This window comes from Chiloscyllium plagiosum, chromosome 10 (assembly GCF_004010195.1).
Source record: "Chiloscyllium plagiosum isolate BGI_BamShark_2017 chromosome 10, ASM401019v2, whole genome shotgun sequence".
Lineage (NCBI taxonomy): Eukaryota > Metazoa > Chordata > Chondrichthyes > Orectolobiformes > Hemiscylliidae > Chiloscyllium > Chiloscyllium plagiosum.
In genome coordinates, this window is record NC_057719.1 from 90688522 (window position 1) to 90714345 (window position 25824).

The 25824-nt window shown below is 41.4% G+C and overlaps 1 protein-coding gene across 1 annotated transcript in view; it reads left to right on the forward strand.

The window, feature by feature from the left end:
- Nucleotides 1–25824, forward strand: part of LOC122554032 (stAR-related lipid transfer protein 9-like) — a gene marked incomplete at its 3' end in the record, with an annotated part of 253157 nt that overhangs the window by 60778 nt on the left and 166555 nt on the right. The window lies entirely within an intron of this gene.

Here is a 25824-nt window from a genome sequence, read left to right on the forward strand (position 1 = left end):
AACAAGACGTTAGCTAGAATACTGGGAAAGTTTTGGGCCACTTATCTAAGGAAAGATGTACTGGCTTTGGAGGCAGTCCAGACAAAGTTCATTACCTGATACTAGGTATGAAGGCGCTATCTTATGAAGATGGGTCCAGTAGATTGGGCCTCTGTTCATTAGAATATAGAATAGAGCCATACAGCACAGAAACAGACCCTATGGTCCAATTTATCAATGCCGACCAAGCTTTCCAACTGGACTATTCCCATTTGCACGCATTTGACCCATATCCCTCTAAATCTTCCTTATTCACGTACCTATCCAAATGTTTTTATAAATACTTTAGCTATAAGACCATAAGATATAGGAGCAGGAATTGGGCTATTCAGCCCATTGAGTCTGCTCTGCCATTCAATCATGGTTGATAAGTTTCTCAATCCTATTCTCCCACTTGCTCTTCATAACCCTTGATCCCCTTGAGAATCTATCTCTGTCTTAAATATACTCAATGACCTGGTCTCCACAGCCTTCTGTGGCAATGAATTCCATAGATTCACACTCTCCATTCTAAAAGGTCTTCTCTTTACTCTAAGTCTGTGCCCCTCAGACCCTAGTTTCTCCTACCAATGGAAACATCTTCTATGCATACATTCTGTCCAGGCCATTCAGTATTCTGTGTTTCAATTAGATCCCCCCCCCCCCATCCTTCTAAACTCCATTGAGTACAGACCCAGAATCCTCAAATGTTACAGATGTGTTAAGCTTTTCATTCCTGGGACCATTCGCGTGAGCATCCTCTGAACATTCTCCAGAGCCAGTATATCCTTCCAGGGATATGGGGCCCAAAACAGAGCATAGTACTTCAAATGTGGTCTGACCAGAGTCTTACAGAGCCTCATAAATGTATCCCTGCTTTTATATTCAAGTCCTGTCAAAATAAATGCCAACATTGCATATGCTTTCCTAACTATTGACTCAACCTTTAAGTTTACTTTGTGCTAATCCTGGACTAGAACTTCCAAGTCTTTTTGCACTGAGACTTCTGAATTTTCTGTCTGTTTAGAAAATAGTCCATGCTTCTATTCTTCTAACAAAGTGTGTGACCTTACACTTTGCCACATTGGACTCCATTTGCCACTTCTTTGCCCACTCTCCTAACCTGTCCAAATCCTTCTGCAGTTTCCCCACCTCCTCAGTACGACCTATCTTTGTACCATCTGCAAACTTAACCTTTGTTCCTTCATCTAGATTGTTAATGTATAAAGTGAAAAGTTGTCCCAGCACTGAGCCTTGAGGAACACCATTTGTCACTGGCTGCCAACCTGAGAAAGACGCTTCTATCCCCATCTGCCACTCCTCGGCCCACTGGTCCAAATGTTCAAGATCTTTTTTTCATCTTAGATAACCTTATTCAGTGTCCACTATACCACCAATTTTGGTGTCATCTGCAAATTTAGTTCCCATGCCTTCTGTTTTCTCACCTAAATCATTTATATAAATAGCAATCAACAGTGGATCCAAGAATGAGATTATTGAAACTTTATTGAAACATATAAGATTCTCAGGGGACATAATGGGGTACATGTGGAAAGGGTGTGATCGTTTGTACATGGGTCCAGAACCAGAGGGCATAATCTCGGAATAAAGGGTCAGCCATTTAAAGCAGAGAAGAGGAGAATTTTTTCTGCTGGAGGGTTGTGAATCTTTTGATATTCTTTATGATAGAGAGTTGTTGAGATTGGATCATTAATTACTTACTCTGACTGTTAAATATATGAGAGAGACTTTTTTTTATCAGTTGGGTTATGGGGGAAAGGCAGAAAAGTGGGTTAAGGATTAACAGATCAGTTATAATTTCATTGAATGGTGGAGGAAGCTTGATGTGTTGAATGTCCTACTTCTGCTGCTATATCTTGTAGCTTTCTGGTCTTATGGTTACATTGGTTTCTTAAGAATGAATCCAACTTTTAAAAATAATAAGAGACAGTGGGGAATCTGCTCCTGTAAGACTTGAAAATGTCTGTTTCTGCCACCTACAAACAGACCCCACCACCAGAGGTATATTTCCCTCTCCACCCCATCCACTTTATGTAAAAATTATTCCCTCCACGACTCCCTCGTCAGGTCCGCGCGCCCCCACACCCCACCAACCCACCATCCCCTCCCGACACCTTCCCCTGCTGCCGCAGGAATTGCAAATCCTGTGCCCACACCTCCCCCCTCACCTCTGTCCAAGGCTCCAAAGGAGCCTTCCATATCCGTCAGAGTTTTACCTGCACTTCCACACATCATTTAATGTATCCGTTGCTCCCAATGCGGTCTCCTCCACGTTGGGGAGACAGGACGCCTACTAGCAGAGCGTTTCAGAGAACACCCCTGGGACACTCACACCAATCAACCCCACCAAACTGTAGCTGAACACTTCAACATCCCCTCCCATTCCACCAAGGACATGCAGGTACTGGACCTCTTCCATTACCACTCCCTAATCTCCCAACACTGGGAGGAAGAACGCCTCATCTTCTGTCTCGGGACCTTCAACTCCACTGCATCAATGTGGATTTCACCAGTTTCCTCATTTCCCCTCCCCCGACCTTATCCCAGTTCCAGTCTTCCAACTCGACACTGCCTGTCCTACCTGTCCATCTTCTTTCCCACCTATCCGCTCCACCCTCCTCTCTGACCTGTCATCATTACCCCCACCTCCATCCACCTATCCCATGTTCAGCTACTTTCCCCCACCCCCTTCCCATTTATCTCACCACCCGCTCGGCGCTCAGCCTCATTCCTGATGAAGGGCTTTTGTTCGAAACACTGATTCTCCTGCTCCTGGGATGCTGCCAGACCTGTGCTTTTCCAGCACTACACACCCATCACTATGTATGTACTCCGTTCACTCCCCACCCCACCCCTCATCACTATTATTACAGCCCTTTCCCAGCTATTGTTCAGACGAAGGGTCACAGGACTTGAAGCGTTAACTCTGTTTTTCTCTCGACAGGTGCTGCCAAACCTGCTGATTTTCTTCAGTAATTTTTATACTTTGTTCAGACTTCAGCATTTCATTATCTTTGTTTTAGTTTAGTGTCATGCCTTTTTAACCAGTTACAGGCCATTCTGCTATGGGTGGCACAGTGGCTCAGTGGTTAGCACTGCTGCCTCACAGTGCCAGAGACCTGGGTTCAATTCCAATCTCGGGTGACTGACTGTGTGGAGTTTGCACAATTTCCCCGTGTCTGCTTGGGTTTCCTCCAGGTGCTCCCGTTTCCTCCCACAATCATGGAGATGTGCAAATTAGGTGAATTGGCCATGCTAAATTGCCCACAGTGGTTCAGAGATGTGTAGGTTTGGTGGATTAGTTATGTCTAAATGTAAAGTAATAGGGTAGGGGAATGGTTCAGGGTGGGTTATTCTTCAGAGGGTCGTTGTGGACTTGTTAGGCCTAATGGACTGTTTCTACACTGTAGATATTCTATGATTTCCATCTATGATTTCAATGTGTGTGTTGCTAACATGAATTTGCTATAATGTGATTGACAAATTGGGGCCACTGTTTCTAAGCCATGTGCTGCCTGCAACACGATTACATCACCAAGACTTTAAGTGCTGTTTCTAATGCACGATTTTCTATAACATGGGGTTGCACAAGAATGCAACTATCAAGTTATAGAAGAGCTACTTGTATTGCAAAATATATTTGACTAATGTAAGCATTCTAGATTTTGAATGATAAAGTCTCAGAATAATTTTATTTCTTTGTGTGGGTGATCATGCACCAGTAGGCATCATAATTGAATGTCTCAGTACATGCTGCTGCAAAGCGGGCCCCAGATATCCAAATTCTTGCCCAAGTTGGGAGCACACCAATGAGTTGTATCACTGGATAGTTATTCAAAAAATGCTAATTTTTGAATGCTTCCTTGTTCATTGAGTAAGCATGACTTCATTTAAAACGGTAGTCACTTTGTACTTGAAGGGAGATGACAGTACTATATTAATTAGTAGTTTTGATGCTTTCCTGCTCTAGATTAACTCATTAGTTTTCCTCTGCTAAAGTAACATGTGCATAAAGAGGCCATGAGCTATAAAGGGAAGGGCAATAAATGCAATAAAGTATGATCTGCACCATATAATTGATGCGCTATGACATTACAGAAAGCAACAAATGCTGGAATCACAACGGATCAGACAGCATCCATGGAGAGAGAGTAAGCTATTGTTTCAAGTTTAGATGATTCTTCATTAGAGCTGAAGTGTGGAAGGGACAGCATTTATGTTGCAGTTTAGGAGTGGTAAGGGTGGGGATTGTGGGTGTAGGGTGCTGATAGAGAAAAGATGTTGATTATCCAGATTACTACTTATTTCACTTGTTGCAACTTCAATCACAAACTATGACAAATATGAGTATCAGCAGTATTGTACAGAAGATTTATTGTTAAACTTTCTGCTTTAAACTTAGACAACATTATGGCGTTTTCCATTTTTTATAGAAACCTATTTGCAAATGTTTTACGGAATAACATCATGTTAGAAAACTTCAGAATGGTGGCTGCGGTGGCTCAGTGATAACATGCTCCCTTCTGAGTCAGTAAATTGTGGATTCTTGTCCATTTCTAGAAACTTGAATATAATTAGTGTTAACGCAAGTGCATTGCTGCGGAAGTGCGGCGTTGTCAGGAATGCTGTATTTCCAATGGACCTGTTTGCTCCTCCGATATCACGTGGCAGTATTTGAAGAAAAATAGAGGTGTTTTTTTTCCAGTTTTCTGGCAGTCCTGAGCTTTGTTTGCTGCAGCTAATCTGATGCTCTTCTGAAATATGTTCTCAAAAATAAACTTCACCACTTTTCAAGTCCAGCCATTGTCTCTAAGTCATTGACGGAGACAATGTTATCAGGAGAGAATTTGAAAGTTTATCATTCAGCCAGCAGGACTATAATAAAAGCAGGTCACTTGGTCATTACCATGTAGCTGTTTCTGGAAACTTGTAAGTTGTTTGCTATGTTTCCTGACTACAACAGTTTAGTGCCTAAAGTTCTTTGGAGCAATCTGAAGTGAAAGATGCTATATTAGTGCTTGAGATATCGGTTGATACTTTTCTTTCACTTAATTGTTACTTGCTGCGATAAAAATTATATATACTTGTGTAAAAGCTGACCCCCCAGTTGTTGCCCAAAAAAACCCAAATATTTCAAATACCTTGTGTAAAAGTCGACTGTAGTTTTTCAGAGTGGTGCTGGAAAAGCACAGCAGGTCAGGCAGCATCCGAGGAGCAGGAAAATCGACATTTCGGGCAAAAGCCCTTCATCAGGAAGAAACGTCGATTTTCCTGCTCCTCGGATGCTGCCTGACCTGTCGTGCTTTTCCAGCACCACTCTGATCTAAACTCTGGTTTCCAGCATCTGCAGTCCTCACTTTTGCCTTGTAGTTTTTCAGGGCTCTCTTCCTGATCAAATATGCAACTTTATGGTCAGACAGAGCTTTATTTGTTTACAATGTAGAGACGCTATCATCATGAACTTGATACTACTTGGATACTATTCATTACTGGTATAAAAAATCTTGAAGTGCTGGTACTTACCGATAAGCTACAAAACTAAGCTTTATATACAGTAAGAGTGTTAATATGACAAAGCAAACTATGGTAAATGTGTACTCTCTACGGTAGGCTTTTGATCATGCTTCCGAACACCGTTGGCTACCAGTAAATTATGGCATTAATTTATGTGGTGTCCTGACAACCAGCTGGTATGCCTATTAAGTTTTGTACGTATATGTCAACTTACATGCACTTTATGGTACTGGTAACTGGAACACTGTATGACAATGCTATTCTACCATAGCAGGCAAAATGGTGACAAATATTCAATAATAGTCATAATTCTTTTTCCTTTTGTTGTTTATTATTTTATATAGCGATCTAGCTCTGGTTTGTCCATTTTTTTCGACTCATACCAAGCATGAGTTTCATCCCCTTGCAAGCAATACTCATGTAATAGTCGATCACCCAATTTCACCTTTAGAAGAAAAGTCTAAAGCATTTGACTTTTACACGAGTATATATGGTATATTTTTGCAGGTTGGATGTACTTGTCAATTCTTACCATTCCTAAATCATAAAATTATAGATTTCCTACAGTGCGGAAAGAGGCCACTCTGCCCATTGAGTGTGCACCCAGACTTCCAGTACCCTCCAGCCTATCCCTCTAGCCCTGCATTTACCACGGTAAATCTACCTAGTCTGCACATCATGGACACTGCAGGACAATTTAGCATGGCCGATCCATCTAACCTGCACATCTTTTGACTTTGGGAAGAAACCAGAGCACCTGGTCCAGACAGACATGGGGAGAACGTGCATACTTCATAGACAGTGACCCAAGGCTGGAATCAAGCCCGGATCCCTGGTGCTGTGAGGCAACAGTGCTAGCTACTTAAAAGCACCTAAAACTTGAGATTGAGTTGCTTTGTGAGTCAAACAGTAACATAATCTAGGAAAAAAGATGGAAAATGTTACTTATTAGAATTAGTGGCTTTGGTTTGTTAACAAAAATTGGATTCAATATGCTGGTTAATACAGAATATTCCAACATGTAATTTAATGTCCATTGTGAAATAACTGGCTTCCTTTATTTTCTTCAAAATTGGAACTGTTTTGTTTTTGTCTGATGGCTCTTGTTTCAACTGAAGTGTTAATAAGCCACAAAGATTTGTCTTGTAGGTAAAGGATCAATCCAAGTTGGGCCACATGACTTCGATATGATTAATAATGGATAAATAATAAAAAAGGAAAGAGACATATTTCCTTTTGAGACTCACTTCTACAGTCAGCAATAGATGCTGATGTAATTTGTTGTTATTGAGAAAGGAAAAGCAAATTTAAACCAGGACGCAGGATTTAAAATAACATGTAACTTTTCAAAGTTGTTGAGCTGACTTTAGGGATTCTCACGCTCTTGAATATATTTCACCCTTCAGATTTGGAAGTTTCTTCTGTCAGTCAGAAGAAACTTCCAAAGCTGCTAGCAGGTGTGTTCCTGTTCCTAACACAAAAGTCTTGAATTAGTTTTATTACCACATGTACTCAAATAAGTACAGTGAAAAGTGTAAAAGTCGTCATTTATGGCACCATCTTAGGTACAAAGTACCGAGTACAGATTGTTCAGTTCAAATTCTTAGGGAAAATAAATCAAAAAAATAAATATAGAGTCCAGCATTGTTGAAATAAATTAGAAAATAGGGAAATTAAAAAGTTCAGAACCACAGTCCTTCCAACTCAGTCCGCACTGGCCTTCACTCCAGAAATGCTGGTCAACATCTTGAGGTTCTTGAAAGTGGGAGAGCTCTTTGGAATCACCTCGAGACTGGAAGTCCATGCTGAGACCACACTGGGCGAATCTAGATCCGACACCCAATGTAATTCTAAGGGAATGCTGTGCTATCAGAAGTATTGAATTTCAATGAGATGCTAAACTGAAGCTCTATCTGCTCAGGGACATGTAAAAGCTCTTGTGGCACTATTTCAAAGAAGAACAAGAGGATTATCTCCACTGCTGTTGTTAATATTTTTCTATAAATCAATTTTACCGGAAGGTTTATTATACTTGCTGTCTGTGAATTGGCCATTATATTTCTTGCATTACCACTGTGATTACAGATCTTGAGAACAATGGCAACATGAAAATCCTTTTCACACAGTGAGTAAGTAGGATGTGTAGGGTGCTGCCAGGAAGTGTGTTGGTTCATTCGAATCTGGTGAGATGGGATTCAGCAGGGCTCGCAAGGTGGTGGAGTGGGTGATATGACTTGATAGGCTACTCTTGTAGAAGGCTGTTGTGATAGGTGAGTCAACTCCTTTCATGCCATAATCGTTTTATAATTCTAAAGAACTCAATTGGTTGCAAAGTGCTTCAAGGTGTTATACTGTCATTTTTAAAAGTTGCTATATAGATTCCAGACTTTCATTTTTCTGATCCTGTTATTTTTAAAAAATCCTAAGAATGTGATGTATGAAGTATAGTGGAGCCCATTGAGATGAAACTACTCTTGAAAATAATAATAGATGTGAAAGGTAAAGGAGAGAAAGAATCTTAAACTGAAAGGTAAGGATGTCGAAACAATATGGATAGAGCAAATAGAAAAGCAAACTGCAGAAGATATTGACAGGAATTGTTCTCGGGCACTGAGAAGTAATTATGGTGTTGGATCGAATATTAATCAGCAAATTAGAGGAGCTTGTCTCCTTGAGGAATTGAATTATCTTCTTGAGTGGGCAAATCAAATTGGCAAAATTGGCTTAGGCTGGTAAGGTCATGGATTGAATTTCAGAAAGTCGCCTTGAGCAAAATGTCAAGAAGTCAATAATCTATTTTAGATAAAAACCGAAAGAACCTGGATGCTGTAAATCAGAAACAAAAACAGAAATTACGAGGAAAGCTCAAGTTTGGCAGCCTCTGTGAAGAGAAATCAGGGTAAATGTTTTGGGTCGGGTTCTGAGAAAGCGTCACTTGTCCCAAAATTTTAAATCTGATTTCTCTGCAGAGGTGCTGCCAGACATGCTGAGCTTTTTCAGCAATTTCTGTTTTTTGAATATGTACTTTAGACCTGGCTTTAGACTTAAAATAGATCTGTGAAACAGGGTTGATTAATACTTTGATAGTGAAATGTCCTCTAGACGAACCTGATTATAATAGAATATAATGTGACAGAGCTTTGTATTATGTTGGTTATGGTGTGGTTAAGAAGGGAAAGAAGATTATAATCTTACAGGGTTCTGAGCAATGTGAGGCAGAGCTGGGGGCAAGTACATTGAAGCCCTGCTTGACACCTGAAATCAACTTGGTTAATCTTTTATGCTGTTTGCAAGCAGTGAGGGCAATTTCCTCCCAAACATTTGCCTGTTACTGCTGATCTGCTTTATGCAATTTGATGGGCCCTGACTGCTGACACCAAAGGGTCCTATCCTAACAGACAGTGGACGATCCTCTGAGTGCCAGCTGCCTGGGCCATTTCTTCCTCGGCCAGTTACAAAGTTATCACTGTGAGGTGCTCAGTTTTATGTCTACAGTTCCCACTGGAGTGGCGGGATGTGAGCAGGTAGGAGCTGCAGGAGGCGACCTGTCCAATGATTCCTTAAAGGCCACTGTATTCATAACCTCAGGTCCAGGTGGGTGGTTTTTCTGCAGCTGGGTGTTGCTGAGGTCATGGGTAGTCTTGCAAAACTTCCAAGGTCAAAGAAAGTGAAGGCATTGTGCCCAATGGATAGAGAGTGGTGTGCAATGATTGAGAATGACAGTGGAATTAATGGGACTGTGGTACTTATTAATTTGATGGGACGTGCTGAGTTTGCATCCCCACAGAAGTTGTCCCAGTCTTGTACAGTCATGGCCAGGATTCTCTCCTTGCAGGGAGTAAGTACATGGATGCCATACAACCACCATGCAACCAAATACATGCTGTCTGTACCCGATTATGGGCTGTCTTCTCTTGTAATCGGAATAGGGGAAACATTATGGAGATGACATTGAGTTCCATGACTTTTAGTATTGATGCGTGTGGATGAAAGGTGATGAGATACACTGAAAGATTGAAGAGGCACCAGAGGGTATACCAAGCTTATGGTGTTGAAAAAAGGAGAGTGGGTGAGGGAAGGTGTTGTAAGCAACAATGAGTGTTGGGGCATGAGCCTTGTTAGAGTGAGTGTGCAGTGCCAGACAGAAGAGTATGATACTTACCCTGTCAGAGCAGAGGTCATTGACCTTTTTTTACTGTTGGCCATCCCTTCGTATTCTGGAGATTGCACTGACCCAGGTGGTGACCTCCGGCCAGGCTGGCAGGGCCTGATGATATGGCTTCCTCTGGCAGTACTCCAGGAAGAGGGACGTCTCTGTCAGAGAAGCATGGTGCCATGTTCCATCTCTCTGATATCTTCCAGAAACATGCTTCATCAAGCAGGGAAGCTTCAGAATGCCAGTTCTTACCTGGGTGCACAATGGCCTTTTAAAGATGACATGCATGTAAGGGATATCAGCGGATGTCTGCTGAGTGACTAGTTGATCTTGGAAAGGGGCATTGTAAGATGAGGGAAAATCAGACATAGAATCATAGAGCTATAGAGCTGTACAGCATGGAAACAGACCCTTTGTCTGACTCGCCTGTGCCGACAAATATCCTAAATTAATATAGTCCCATGATGAATGTCACAGGGATGTGGTACATGATGAAAGAGGATGTGAAAACTCGCAGCAAACAACACATCAAAAAAAAGTTACAATTTGGACTTGGCTGAAGCAACATGGCTAGGTTTTGCTAAGAGGGTTAACATCCATCAGGAAGTTAGATCAATAGGTATGAATGTAGAGAAACAATCACATAGCACTCAGAGAGAGTTTGTAATTTAAAGTCAACGCATTTCTTTGAAATCTGTTGGAAGATATGTATAACCATGGTTGGTATAATCAAGAGGAGTGACCAGTGTTGCCAAAATGAATAGTTAGCTTGAGAAGAGGATATTATACAGTCAGGAAAATGTATATTAATCTATACAAGTTGTGATGGTTTTTATTTCTAGGTAAACATGATGCAATTAGTGAAGACAAACTGGGTTCTCTAGGTGTGGAGGTACTGGTATTGGACCGGGGGTTGTCAAGGTCAGAAGTCAAATGACACCAAGTTGTAGTCCAACAGATTTATTTAAAATCACAAATTTTTAGAGTGTTACTCCTTTGTCAGGTGAAGTGAGAGAGAAGCACACAGGCACATAATTTATAGACAGAGAGATCAATGGCCAGGGAGATTGAAAGATCATACAAGTCATGTGAATGGAGTATCAACATGTGAAGAATAGGTCCCTGCAGGTGATCAAGACTGTCAGACAATGTGAGTAAAGTGTCAACAGCTGAATAACAGGTCAAGAGATGACCTATAGTCCGAATAAATGATGCAGAGAAAAATTTACAAAAAATTAAAAATATGATGGTGCTGGAGACAAACCAAATGACTGAAATAACATAATATTGAGTCACAGAAACCTCACAGTGTGAAAACAAGCCATTCGGCCCAATAAGTCCACACTGAAAATATACTTCCCTTTATTTAGTTAGGTTAGAATGAAAATGCTTAAGTGACTTTTTTAAAATTAGTTAAGTTACATTTCTCTGCATGGTAGTTTGTCTTCTGGAACAAACTTTTTTTGTTGTTTTTATGCTGAGTTCAAAGGTTATTCAACAAGGAATAGTGAAACAAGATTTCAAATCAGACATAATTTGAGGGGAGGGTTGGTGTAGTGTAGTGTCATGTTATGGGGCATGCAATCCAGAGGTCCAGTTTAATGCTGTGGGGACCTGGGTTCATATCCCGCCAAGGTAGCTGGTGGAATGTAAATTCGGTGAATAAAAAAACTCTAGAGTGATGACCATAAACCATCATCAGTTGTTGTAAAAATCTATCTGAGTCACTAATGTCCTGAAGGAAAGGATATCTGCCATTCCTACTAAGCGTGGTCTACATGTAACTCAAGACCACAGTAGTGTGGTTGGTCGACTCTTAATTGCTGTCTGAAATGACTGAGCACATCATGCAGTGTCAAGAACAAAATCAAGAATAGCTTCTTTCTGCTGTTATCAGACTTTTGAATGCACCTCTCATACATTGAAGTTGTTGTCACACTGCACCTTCTCTGTAGCCGTAACATCATATTCTTCATTCTGCTCTGTTACCCTGATTTTCACGGGCAGGTAGGGAATTGCCTTACCAGTGGTACTTGCATCCCAAAAACAAATGCAAAAGTTTTTTTTACTGAAAATGAAGAGTATCAGTCAAATTCCACAAATGAAATAAGCATAAAAGCTGACGTATGGCTGTCTACGATGCTAATTATTAGGAAAATCCAGAATTCAAATTAACATAGAGTCATAGAGATGTACAGCACGGAACAAATATATTGGAAATTTCCACAGAGCTATCATCATCCCAACATTCCATGCAGCAGAATCAGGCACAAGGAAATCTGTTTGTTTTAATTATGCTGTATTTTATTGGAGTTCAGATAAATGTGAGGAGCTGCCTTTTGAGAAAGCAAATCTTATACACTTAATGGTAAGGTCCTTTGGAGTGTTGCTGAACAATGAGACCTTGGAATGCAGGTTCATAGCTCCTTGAAAGTAGAGTCGCGGGTAGATAGGATAGTGAAGATGGCGTTTGGTATGCTTTCCTTTATTGGTCAGAGTATTGAGTACAGGAGTCGGGAGGTCATGTTGCAGCTGTACAGGACATCGGTTGGGCCACTTTTGGAATATTGCGAGCAATTTTGGTCTCCTTCCTATCGGAAACTTGAAAGGGTTCAGAAAGGATTTACAAGGGTTGGAGGATTTGAGCTATAGGAAGAGGCTGAACAGGCTGGGGCTGTTTTCCCTGGAGCATCGGAGGCTGAGGGGTGACCTTATAGAGGTTTACAAAATTGTGAGGGGCATGGATAGGATAAATAGACAAAATCTTTTCTCTGGGGTGAGGGAGCCCAGAACTCGAGAGCATAGGTTTCGGGTGAGAGGGGCAACTTTTTCAAGCAGAGGGTGGTACATGTATGGAATGAGCTGCCAGAGGAAGTGGTGAAGGCTAGTACATCTGCAATACTTGAAAAGCATTTGGGTGGGTATATGAATAGGAAGGGTTTGGAGGGAGATGGGCCTGGTGTTGGCAGGTGGAACTAGATTGGGATATCTGGTCAGCATGGACGGGTTGGACCGAAGGGTCTGTTTCCATGCTGTATGTTTTTATGACTCTGACTCTGAGTGTCATTCCTGCTGTTATTACTGTAGGCAATTGTGAAAAGAAAAGGCTGAAAGTTACCTAGGGAAGCTCCATTTCAGTGCTGCATGAGTGTTTGCTAGCATCCAGTTTAACTCGAGAAGCACATTGTTTGAAAGGTGTGATTTAAAGTGAACTTCAATCCAAGAACGACTGATGGACTTCTCAACATTTTTGTTTTCTGGATGTTTGGTGAATACTTCACTCTTTGTGTTCACTCCATGTCCTTTTCAGTTGAAAATACAGTGCTTGGAGAGCAATTATGAAGGTTATTGAACACTGGCACCTTGCTTGGTCTGCATCTCCGTGAATGGACAATGAGATTGCATGATCAGATATGATTTTATTGAATGGTGGTGCAGGCTCGAAGGGCCAAATGGCCTACTCCTGCACATATTTTCTGTTTTTCTGAATGAATGGAGCTTTTGTGCCTTTCAGTCATGTGAAAGAACTCTAAATAATTTGGATACTTCCATTGGCTATTGTAATGAAAATGGCTTGTTCTACCAGTGGTATAATATAGAAGGCCTTACCACTGAAGAATTGTGGCTCAGGTTGAAGTTCTGGATGTAGGTTTGCTTGCAGTTCATATGAAAACGAACCTTCCAGCTCAGCGAGCAAACCTACATCCAAAGGCCTTACTAGCTACTAATCTATCTGACCAGTGAAGATCACTGAGTTTGTTGATTTTAATGCAGGTGATATATGGAATGCAAATTCATTCTTGGTAGGTTCCCTTACTCTGTTCCTCTTTCAATCCTGATCGTGTGTAAGGACAGGACCAGTCATCATACTCAGAGAGGCTATCATCTAGATTCAGACACCAAGAATTAGTGCATAGTTAAGGCAGTAGTGGATTGCTGGTCACAATTAAAATGATCCTGGCAAGTCTTTGTGCTTTCAGGAGAGGAGTTAAATTTTAACTAAAAGATTAGTTTGAAGAAAAATGCAAGATTTAGAGCATCTTCTCCTTATGCAGCACTAGGTTTGCTTTTTGGTACGAGTTCGAGAAAAGTCTTGCAGAATTTATGACTCCCCAGTTTCACTGTTGCTGCTTATAAAGAAAAATGCAATTTGTTCTGAATCTAGGCGGCACAGTGGCTCAGTGGTTAGCACTGCTGCGTCACAGCGCCAGGGCCCCAGGTTCGATTCCAGCCTCTGGCATCTGTCTGTCTGGAGTTTGTACATTCTCCCCGTGTCTGCGTGGGTTTCCTCCGGGTGCTCCGGTTTCCTCCCACAGTCCAAAGATGTGCAGGTTAGGTGAATTGGCCTTGTTAAATTGTTGATAGTGTTAGGTGCATTAGTCAGAGGGAAACTGGTCTGGGTAGGCTACTCTTTGGAGGGTCGGTGTGGACTTGTTGGGCCGAAAGGTAGCTAATTTAATCTAATCTAATGTCCCTTGAATTTTACGTTTGATTGCTATTGCAAATCTCCACCTAATCATCACCAACAACACTAACTCCTTAATTTCAAATACTTTGTCTTAGAAATCTTGCTGGTTTCACACCATTATAAATAATGCTTTGGGTCATATTTATTTGTCATTGCCTTTAAATGTAATGATTATAGATTTGGGATGTCAGTGCAAGGGAATAAAAGATTTGCTACTTTTGTGGCATATGGAACTTTGCTGAGTTGGATACTTCTTAATCTTCATTAATCTTCAGTGAATCAGTATTCACTGATCAGAGTCAGAGAGATTGTCAGAACAGAATGAGGTCCTTTGACTCCCTCTGTCCTCTCCTGTCATTCAGCACCAATCCATTCTAATCTCATTTTCCAATACTTGCCCATAGCCTTGGATGCTATCGCATTTCAAGAGTTTATCTTAATATTACTAAAATGTTGTAATAGTTTTCCCTTATACCACTTTTTCAAGCAATGAGTTCCAGATGCCCCCATGCTCTGGATGAGAACTATTTATCTTAAATTCCGTCTAAACCTCCTGCCCCTTTAAAATGTGCATCTGGTTATTGACCCCTCTATCCTATCTACCCAGCTATGTCTAAGGTTGCTCTAAGCTGAGCAGGTACATAGCCATTCCAACATTCTATGTGTGGTGAACTGCTGGTTCTGGAAGTCCCTCCTGCACAGAGACGTTGGAGGTCCACACAGAAGAAAATATCATTGGAAGGAATGCTGTCTGTGCCCCTCATAATTTTGTATGCCCCAATCAGGTCCCTACTCAAAGGAAAACAGTCTGAGCCTATCTGATGTGTCTTCACGGCTGAACTCCAGCTGATGTAACATCCTGGTGAATCGCCTCTGGATCCTTACCAGTGAAGTCCAGGCAAAATTAACTCTTTCTGATCCCTCAAACCTATCTATACCATCCACAGTACAAGGCTTAATTTGGGAACACAGGCCATGTAACTCTACATAATCCAGACAATTGATTAGTGTCCCTGCTGTTTGACTGTGTATCTATGACAGCATTATGGCTGCAATATACACATTCTGTAGGGTGAAAAGTGACAATTTACATGCACTACTTTGATGCCAGCTCCCTGCCTCCTAACAGTAAGACGAAGAACAATACCATCACCTCTATGTTTTTATTCAAGTTGCACAATGTCCTGGGGATAATGCAGTGCTGTTTATTCCCTATTACTCAGTCAATATCCTCAAAGTCCCTACCTCCTATTGACTGCAACAGAAGATAAGCCAAATGATGGGCTGAATGACTGCCACATTTTGTGTTGTGTTTATACTAGAAACTGGCAATAGATGTGGTCCAACCAATGTTGCTTAGATCCTAGAGTTTAATCCTGGAGTTATATCCCCTAACATGTTAAGCTCAATACCATTCAGGACAAAGCAGCCCATACAATTGTCACTCCATTCACTGTCTTCAACATTAACTCTCTCCACAACTAAAACACAGTGGCAGCAGCATGTACAGTTACAAGTTGTACTACAGAAACTCAACAAGGATCCTGCAACGCACCTTCCAAACCATGAAGAAACAACAGATGCTGGAAACACCATCACCCTAAAGTTTCTTTCCAAACCACTCACCATCCTGACTTGGGGGTAAAATTGCCTTTCCTTCAGTGTTACTTGGTCAAAATCCTGGATCTCCCTCCCTAACAACATTGTTGGTCTATCTAAAGCACATGGATGCAGTTCAAGAAGGCAGCTCACCATCATCTTCTCAAGGGCAATTAGGCGTGTAGGTGTGACCCAGTGACACCCACATTCTGTTGAAGTAGAAATTTGTTTCAGAATAATCATGTGAATATCATGTGAATGTATTGAAGTAATTTCCGAAAACTGTCTGAATCTCTGAGATTACTTTACATCAATGGAATTGCATGGTATCTTTTGATCTGATCAGTCAGAGTTTGGTATTTGTGCTGATGAATGTTTGCATTCAAGCAAAGTTTTGACAAAGATTTTATCTGTAGCTGATGTGACCACTTATGTACTGTCAGGATCAGTTAGCTCAGTTGCCTAAAAGCCTAGTGTGAGATTAGAATTGATGCCTACTGGGTAAATTTGATTCCAGTTCTGACTGAGGTAGACTTGTGAACTGCCTCCTTGACTTGTAATGATGTGGAGGTGTTGGTGCTGGACTGGGGTGGACAGAATTAAAAATCACACAACACCAGGTTATAGTCCATCAGGTTTGTTTGGAAATCTAAGCTTTTGGAGTGCTGCTCCTTTGTCAGGTAGCTAGCTAGGTTTGTTCAGTACATGGCATCAGTTGTATGACACTTCGATCTTATAGTAAAAGTATAGTATTGAACAAACCTAGCTAGCTACCTGACAAAGGAGCAGCGTTCCAAAAGCTTATACTTCCAAATAAACCTGTTGGACTATAACCTGGTGTTGTGTAATTTTTAACCTTGCCTAGGAATGGCAATGGCAAACTGCTACTGACAAAAACCCGCAGAGGAGAAACAACCTAGAATAGAATATTGGTAGATAGTATGCCAAGGTCTAGCCTTTGGTTAGGGTGTATTTGGATGAATTAATGTAATTTGAGGGAAATTTTTTTAACTAATGTGCTGACATGATTACGCGTGCCAGCATTCTATCTGTAATTTAGTGGCAGTTGAGTATTCAGGGTGTTCTTCAGTTATCACTTAATTATTGGATGACTAATTTGCAACTTCATGACCTGTTGTGAATAGTAGAAAGTGAGGACTGCAGATGCTGGAGAGCAGAGTTGAGAGTGTGCTGCTGGAAAAGCACAGCCGGTCAGGCAGCATCTGAGGAGCAGCAGAATCGATATTTTGGGCATAAGCCCTTCCTGATGAAGGGCTTATGCCCGAAATGTCGATTCTCCTGCTCCTCTTATGCTGCCTGACCTGCTGTGCTTTTCCTGCAGCACACTCTCAACTCTGTTGTGAATAGTTCAATACAAAAGGAGTGACCTTTTGTTTTTGTTGTGAGCTTCATCTTTCCAATTGCCTGATGCAATTACACTGGCTCCAGACTTGTTGTATGCTCTCTCCATAATGTCAGTCTGTTCTTGTTTTAGTTGATGGTGCTCCTACTTTATCCTAGGTGTAATGTTCCTGCACAGGGATAATGCACAGGGATGTTCCTGCACAGTGTAATGTGGGCGGCACGGTGGCACAGCAGTTAGCACTGCTGCCTCACAGCGCCAGAGACCTGGGTTCAATTCCTGCCTCAGGCGACTGACTGTGTGGAGTTTGCACATTCTTCCCGTGTCTGCGTGGGTTTCCTCCGGGTGCTCCGGTTTCCTCCCACAGTCCAAAGATGTGCAGGTTAGGTGAATTGGCCATGGGCCTGTTTCCACACTGTAAGTAATCTAATCTAATTTTAAAACTCTGACTACAGTCCATTCCACATTCTGAACGAGCTTTTTTTCCTGTAATATGAATCTGAATGATTGAGTGCTGTAGTCATGAGCAGTAGAAGTTAACCTGTCTGTGTACAGTACCCTAGTGAATACTCTCTACTTGAAGCAAAGTTTGTTTGTTTGTGAAATTGCAATTATAATAATTTAAATAAATAGAACATAACCAAGCTAAATGTATTCTACCTATTGAAAATTTTCAGAACTATGTGAAAAGTGCAGACAAGTGTGACTGATTGGAATGTTCTTTAAAAGAACAAGCTCAGGCAGGCTTGGCCAAATAGATGCCTCATGTGCCAAAGGATTCAGTGTATTTCTCTATATGGTTTCATGGGCTGGACCCTTGAAACTCCACAAGTTTTATTCTTATATTAAAATTAGACCTGATGACATTATAATTTAGTTTGTTTGAAATTAATCCAAAGATGTGCTGGCCAATGTGAATTGGTCATGTTAAATTGCCCATAGTGTTCAGGGGTATGTAGGTGAGATGCATTAGTCTAGAGAAATGTAGAGTAAGGTCTGGACGGTTTACTCTTCGGAGAGTCGTGTGAACTTGTTGGGTCAAATGGCCTGTTTCCACACCGTAGGGATTCTATCATATTATGATTATTTCAGGATGTCTTTGAAAAAAAGGCACAATATCTAAATATCTGATGATTAAAGTTTTAGTAAAGAATGTAAATTGCATGTTATATAGTAGATGGGTGTATATATGGAGCTGGACCCTGGGATGTTCTTTGTTATTGTATAATGTTTGCACAAGACAGAGTGAGCATTCTAAATCAAAACACACTTTGTGTTAGATAGCTAGTACAGTGGAAGTATGATACCATTATGTTCATGTCGTATGAAGTCCACATATCAGTGATTGCTTTTAGTTATAAAACTATTACGTTGTACTTGCACCATAGTTTATATGCACTAAAACAAGTCTTTGATCCTTATTATAACCCAGTCAGTAAAACCTTCATATTCCTTCTTCAAATATTATGTTTCCCCTTCTATATTACTCACTTCAGGTATAGCAAGTTCGACCCACTAACTACTCTCAGGATAAAATAAGTTATTTGAATTTGAACTACTGAGACTGTCTTTCATTTATGATTCCTAGTTTTGGCTCCCCACAAGTACCCTACTACACCTTGTCATAATCTTAAAGGACCCCGTCAGGGTCAGGAGGTGGTCATTCATTCCAATAACTCTGCTACTGCTTGTATGAACTGGTGTCATCAGTCCTTCCACACTTGTTGATCAAAACATTTCATTTGAAAGAACTGCTTAATTAGTTTCATTCTATGCCCTTTCCTCATGGCAGTGCAATTTTTCCCCATCAAGTATTTATGCAATTCCCTTTTGAAAGTAGTTACTGAATTTGCTTTCACGGATTGCATTCCAAATCACACCTCATTAATGTCTCACTGAGCAAGTAGCAACATTTAATTAACAGCATTAATGACAGTTGGGCGACTGTGTGGAGTTTGCACATTCTCTGTGTCTGCGTGGGCTTCCTTCCACAATCAAAAGATGTGCAGGCCAAGTGAATTGGCCATGCTCAATTGCCCATAGTGTTAAGTGCTTTAGTCAGGGGTAAATATAGAGTAGGGGAATGGGTCTGGCTGGGTTACTCGTTGGAGAGTTGGTGTGGACTTGTTGGGCCAAAGGGCCTGTTTCCACAATGTAGGGAATCTAACCTAATCTTTGACATCAGATCAGCTTCCCCATAGTGGTTGAGAAGAGGTAGAACAATCCTTTATGACGAGAATGATTGTGAATGTTTGGAATCCACTACAGGGGTTACTGATTGAAGCAGAGACTGGGTCAGTGTTTTAAAATATCAAATTGATACCTGAAGGGAATGGGATAAAGTAAAACATGGGATTAAGATCGCTGGAGGGTGAACTCTAGCATGGTCATTGCTCACTGTTATGATTGGTATGGAATGCTGCCTAATTCTTTATTTGGCTATTTATCCTTAATGTTACGATTCTCGTACAGATTCCATGGGTTCTGTTAGCCATCTGGTATTGTGGCAAAATGCCCATCTTTCATGTTATCAACATCTGTTGACAAGTGGACTGTTTAATTCATGGGTGTACCATTGCCAAACCTGAGACTTTGCTCACCGAATGTTACAGATTTGTTTGGCAGGAATCACTTGCTGGCTGACATTAGTTGTAGTGATTGAAGGGTTATAACACATGAACTAGTTTCAAGTGTAGGAACTCAGCCTCTTTCACCATTCAATAAGATCACAGCTGATCCTTTCAGTCTATGAACCTGCTAACCCCTAATAGCCTTTCATCTTACCAAGAAGCTTCATTTTCTTTGAAAATATTCAAAAACTGTACTGCCGCTTTCTAGACTCTTCGTAAAGAGGAAACGTCATTTCCATATCTACTCAGTCAAGACCATTCAGGACCTTGTGTTTCAACCACAAGTGCCACTATCCATATTTGACAGGGTTACCCAACACATTTTGCAAAAGACAAGGCTGAAGCATTTGCAACCATCTTCAACCAGAAGTGTCAATTCAGTAATCCATCTTGGATTCCTCCTGAGATGCCAGACTTCAGCCAATTAGACTTACTCCACAAAATTTGAAGGCACTAGATATTCCAAAATCTTTAAGCCCTGGCAAATATTCCAGCAAAAATAATGAAAACTTGTGCTCCAGAAATAATAGTGCCTCTAGCCAAACTGTTTATATCCAGCTAAAGCTGTAGAAAATTGTCCAGGTATGTCCTGTGCACTAAAAATAACAATCCAACTTGGTCACTTATTGTTCCATAAGTGTACTCTTGATCATCAGTAAAATGATGGAACAGGCCTTCAACAGTGCTTTTATTACTAAATGCTTTCTTAATAATAACCTGCTCACTGGCATTCAGTCAAGCCCACTAAGCTGCTGTTCTTTTATTCTCTTTGCCCCAATTTAGACAAAAGATCTGGATTCGAGAGGTGAAGAGAGAGTGACTCTCTTGATATTAAGGTAGCATTTCATAGAGTCATATTGGTCCTACAGCACGGAGACAGGCTCTTTGGCCCAAATTGGTCTGTGCTGAACAATATGTCCATCCATGCTAACCCCATTTCCCTGCACTTGGCCCGTATCCTTCTAATTCTTTCCTAACCATCTATTTGTCCAAATGCCTGTTAAATGTTGTTAATATTACCTGCCTCAACCCCTTCCACTGCAGCTCATTCCATATGCGTACCACCCTCTATGTTAAAAAAAAAAAGTTGCCCCTCAGGTTGCCTTTTATTCTTCCCCTTTAACTTGATGCCCTCTTGTCTTCCATTCCCCAACCCTGGGAAAAAGACTGAGTGCATTCACCTTTTTCATGCCTCTCATGATCTTAAACACTTCTATCAGGTCCCCCCTCAGTGTCCCATGCTGTAAAGATAAAAACATCCTAGCTGTCCAACCTTTCCCTATAACCCAGACCATTGAGTCCTGGCAATGTCCTGTAAGTTTCTTCTTTCTTTCTTTCTTTCTAAGCTAATAACAGCCGCCCTATAACAAGGAGGCCAAAACTGAACACAGTATTCCAAGTGTGGCCTCATCAACGTCTTGTACAACTATAACGTAACTTCCCAACTTCTAAACTCAGTAACCTGACTGATGAAAGCCAGTGTGCCAAAAGCCTCCTTCACTGCTCTTTCTACCTGTGACTCCACTTTCAAAGAGCTGTGAACCTGAACTCCAAGATCCCTTTAATCCACTGCACTCCTTAAGGCCATACCATTCACAATGAAACTCCCACCTTGATTTGACTTTCCAAATTGCAAGATTCCAAATTACACACTTATCTGTATTAAATTCCACTTGCCATTTCTCGGCCCACTACCCCAGCTGATCGAGGTCTTGTTGCAATTTTTGACAACCTTCCTCACTGTCCATGATATTGCTTATTTTAGTGTCTTCAGCAAACTTACTAATCATACCTTATACATTCTCATCCAAATTATCGATATTGGTAACAAACAGCAATGGGCCCAGCACTGACCCCTGAGGCACTCCACTAGTCACAGGCCTCCAGCCAGACAAACATCCTTTTCCACCATTACTCTCTGCCTCCTACCATCAAAGTTTAAAATCACACAACACCGGGTTATAGTCCAACAGGTTTATTTAGAAACACTAGCTTTTGGAGCGCTAATGAAGGAGCAGCGCTCTGAAAGCTCGCGTTTCCAAATAAACCTGTTGGACTATAACCTGCTGTTGTGAAATTTTTAACTTTGTCCACCCCAGTCCAACACTGACTCCTCCACATCATCCTACCAACAAGCCAATTTTGCATCCATTTTGCCAGCTCCCCCTGGGATTCTGTGTAATCTAACCTTCCAGACAGCCTACCAAGGACCCATAACAAAAGTGGTTTGAGTGTTAAAATTCTCTACTGACTGGAGTCATACCGAGCAGTAAGAAAGATGGTTGTGGGATTGTTGGACGTCAGTCACATCAGTTCCAGGACACCTTTGCAGAAACAAATACAGAGAATTCACACGAAACCAACCAGGTCAGGCAGCACCTGAAGAGGTCAGACTTGAAAAATTAACTCTGTTTCTGTCTCCACAGATGTTGTCGAACTTGCTGAATTTTTCCAGCATTCTCTGTGTTTTGAATTTCCAGCATCAGTATTTTGTTTTATCTCTGCAGGATTTGTTATTGTCAAATGTACCGAGATATAGTGAAACGTATTCTTTTGGGTGCTATCCAGGCAAATCATACCTTACATAAGTACATCAGGGGAATGGAACAGAACACAGAGTATCGTGTTACAGCTACAGAAGAGGTACAGAGAAAGATCTACTTCAATGAGAGGCCCGTTCAAAAGTTTGATAACAGCAGGGAAGTAATCTGTTGGTACGTGTTTACAAACTTTGGCTTCTTCTGCCTGATGGAAGAGGGGATCATAACTGGGGTGGGAGTCAAAGGATGGCAGGCTGGTTTGCACGATGGACTGGGCTATGTTCATAACTGTGTAATTTCTTGCGGTCTTGGGCAGGATAGGATGCTTTCGGTAGTGTATCTATAAAAATTGATGAAGGTCATTGTGGATGTGCCATATGTCTTTCACCTTCTGAAAACATAGAGGTGTTAGTGTGCTTTTTTGGCTTTGATGGACCAGATCATATTGTTGCTAATATTTGCTCCTAGAAACTCTAATCTCTCTACCGTCTCCACCTCAGCACTATTGACACAGATAGAGGCATGACTTCCATTTCACTTCTTGAAGCCAATGGCCAGCTCCTTTGTTTTGCTGATGTTGAGGAAGAGATTGATATCTTTACACCAATAATCTGTCTAACTCTTTGCTGTACTTTGTCTGATCATTGCTTTAGATCGACCCACAACACTCGTGTCATTGGCAAACGTGAAAATGGAGTTAGAGCAGAATTTGGACACACAGTTGTGAGTTTATAAGGATGAGTATTAGCCTTACAGGGCACTGGTGTTGAGGATTATTGTGGAGGTGGTGTTGTCGACTATCCTTACTGATTATGGTCTGCAGATCATGAAGTTGATCTCCAGTTTACAAATATGGGGATCAAAGTCTGGGTCTCCGAGTTTAGAGATAAGTTTGTTTGAAATTATAATGTTGAAGGTGGAGGTGAAGTCAATAAATAGGAGTCTGACACTGGTGTCTTTGTTATCCAGATGTTCCAGGGATGTGTTTAGTACCAGAGAGACTGCATTGGCTGTGGACCTATTGTGTCGGTGGACAAATTATAGTGGATCAAAGCTGTCTGGAAGGCGAGAGTTGATATGTGCCAGTACTAACCTCATGAAGCACTTCTCATGATACATGTCAGAGCCACTGGGCAGTAGCCATTAAGTAGTTCCTCAGGGTAGTATCCTAGACCCAGACATCTTCAGCATTCACAACTCCTTAGATACTAAAGCAGTCTATGCCCATATATAGCAAGACCTGGAAAACATCCTGACCTGACAAGTGACAAGTTATATTCCCCTACATAAGTGACAGTCAATAACATCTCCAACAAGAGGTAAATTTGACCATTGCCCCTTGACACTCAATGGCACAACCATCAGCATATTGCCTCCCAGAAGCTGGGTCAAGGATGCTTCAGAGTGGTGACAGGACTTCTGAAGTGGGAGGATAAACAGCAACTGGTCATGGGACACATCAGTACTAACATCATAGGTAAGTAACGAGCTGAGCTCCAAAGGCAGAGTATAGGAAGCATGCTTAAAAAAGTGACTTCTCAGAATTTCTGTGTTGGTCAAAGCAGAAATAGCAGGATATATATTGGATGATTGTGTGGCTGGAGAGGTGGTTCAAGGGGAAACTCCTGGGTCATTTGGACCGGTTCCAGGAAAGCTGGGTGGGTTCATCTGCGCAATACTGGAACATTTGCGAATGCAATCAAGCAAGTTACAAACGAAAATGCCAGGGAATGGGAACCTATACAAGGACTTAGAAGAGAGGGAAATAAAGACTAAAACAAAAGACAGAATGGGAAATAACAAAAGTGATAGGTGAAGAATTTCAGGCCTAAAAGCAAGCAGAGCCAAATTGGGCAGGACTAAGGTGCTAAAGAGACAAGCCTTCATAGCAGAACATTCAGAATAAAATGGATGAATGAGTGCAAATAGATCTAAACAGGTATGATATAGTGGGGATTACCGAGATATGACTGCAGGGTTACCAACAACGGGAACTGAATATCCAGGAGTTTTCAGATTCCAAAAAGAACAGACAAAAAGGAAAGTAAGGCTAAAGTGAGGACTGCAGATGCTGAAGATCAGAGTCAAGATTAGTGGTGCTGGAAAAGCACAGCTGATCAGGTAGCATCCGAGGAGCAGGAAAATCGACGTTTCGGGCAAAAGCCCTTCATTCCTGATGAAGGGCTTTTGCCTGAAGCATGGATTTTCCTCTCCTCAGATGTTGCCTGACCTGCTGTGCTTTTCCAGCACCACTCTAATCTAGACTTCTATGGGTGGCAGGGTGGTGACCCCCCAGTTAGACACTTTCCATAACTGAGGAACCCAGTATCAGGAAAGGATTGTCCACTGTGTGCCTCTCATTGCCCCATCCTCTGACCACACCCCACACCTCCACCACCCCATCTTCCCTAGCCGGCAAACCCCTCCACAGAAACTCCCTTGTTTGTTTAGCTCCAAGAATCTATGATGAATCCTGGTGGAGGCCTAAGAGTCTTCCTGGCAAAGTCCCCTCTCCTTCCAAACCTGCTAGTAACAGAGGTCAGAGGTTGAATGTTCTCCAGGGTGGGATTTTCATTCTGCTTAGGTAAAAGCAGGGAAGCACAGCTGATCAGGTAGCATCCGAGGAGCAGGAAAATCGACGTTTCGGGCAAAAGCCCTTCATTCCTGATGAAGGGCTTTTGCCCGAAACATCGATTTTCCTGCTCCTCAGATGCGGCCTGACCAGCTGTGCTTTTCCAGCACTGCTAATCTTGAAAAAGGAAAACAATGCAATTGTGAGGAAGGATTTTAGCTCTGAAGTAGAATCTCTATGGGTTGATCTTAGAAACACGAAGGGATAGAAAACAATAGGGAGTTGTACAGTAATAATAGTATTGGAGAAAACATTAAAAAGGAAATTAGAGATGTAAGTAAAGAAGGTGTAGTTGTAATTATGCCCAACTTCAAACTGTGTGTAGATTGGATACACACAGGAGAGAGGAGGAATTTTGGGAGTATATAAGGGATAGTTTTATGAATCAACATGTTGAGGAAACAAACTCGAACAAAAGGCAATTCTTCAATAGTTTATATGTAATGAGGAATGGATAATTGACAATCTAGTCTGTGGGCTTTGAGGATAGAGTGACTACAGTAGGATAAAAGTAATCATTAAGTTGGAGAATGACATAGTTACTTCTGAGATTAGGTTCCTGAAATTAAATAAAGCAAATTATGATGGTATGAAGTTCAAGTAGCTATAGTAAATTGGGTAAATTGGGGAGTATTGCTTAAAAGACTGTGGGCATTCTAGCGAAGTTTGCTGATGATACGAAGTTAGGTGGACAGGCAGGTACTACTGAGGAAGTGGGGAGGCTGCAGAAGGATCTAGACAATTTGGGAGAGTGGTCCAGGAAATGGCTGATGGAATTCAGTGTGACCAAATGCGAGGTCTTGCACTTTGGAAAAAAGAATACAAGCATGGACTACTTTCTAAATGGTGAGAAAATTCATAAAGCCAAAGTACAAAGGGATCT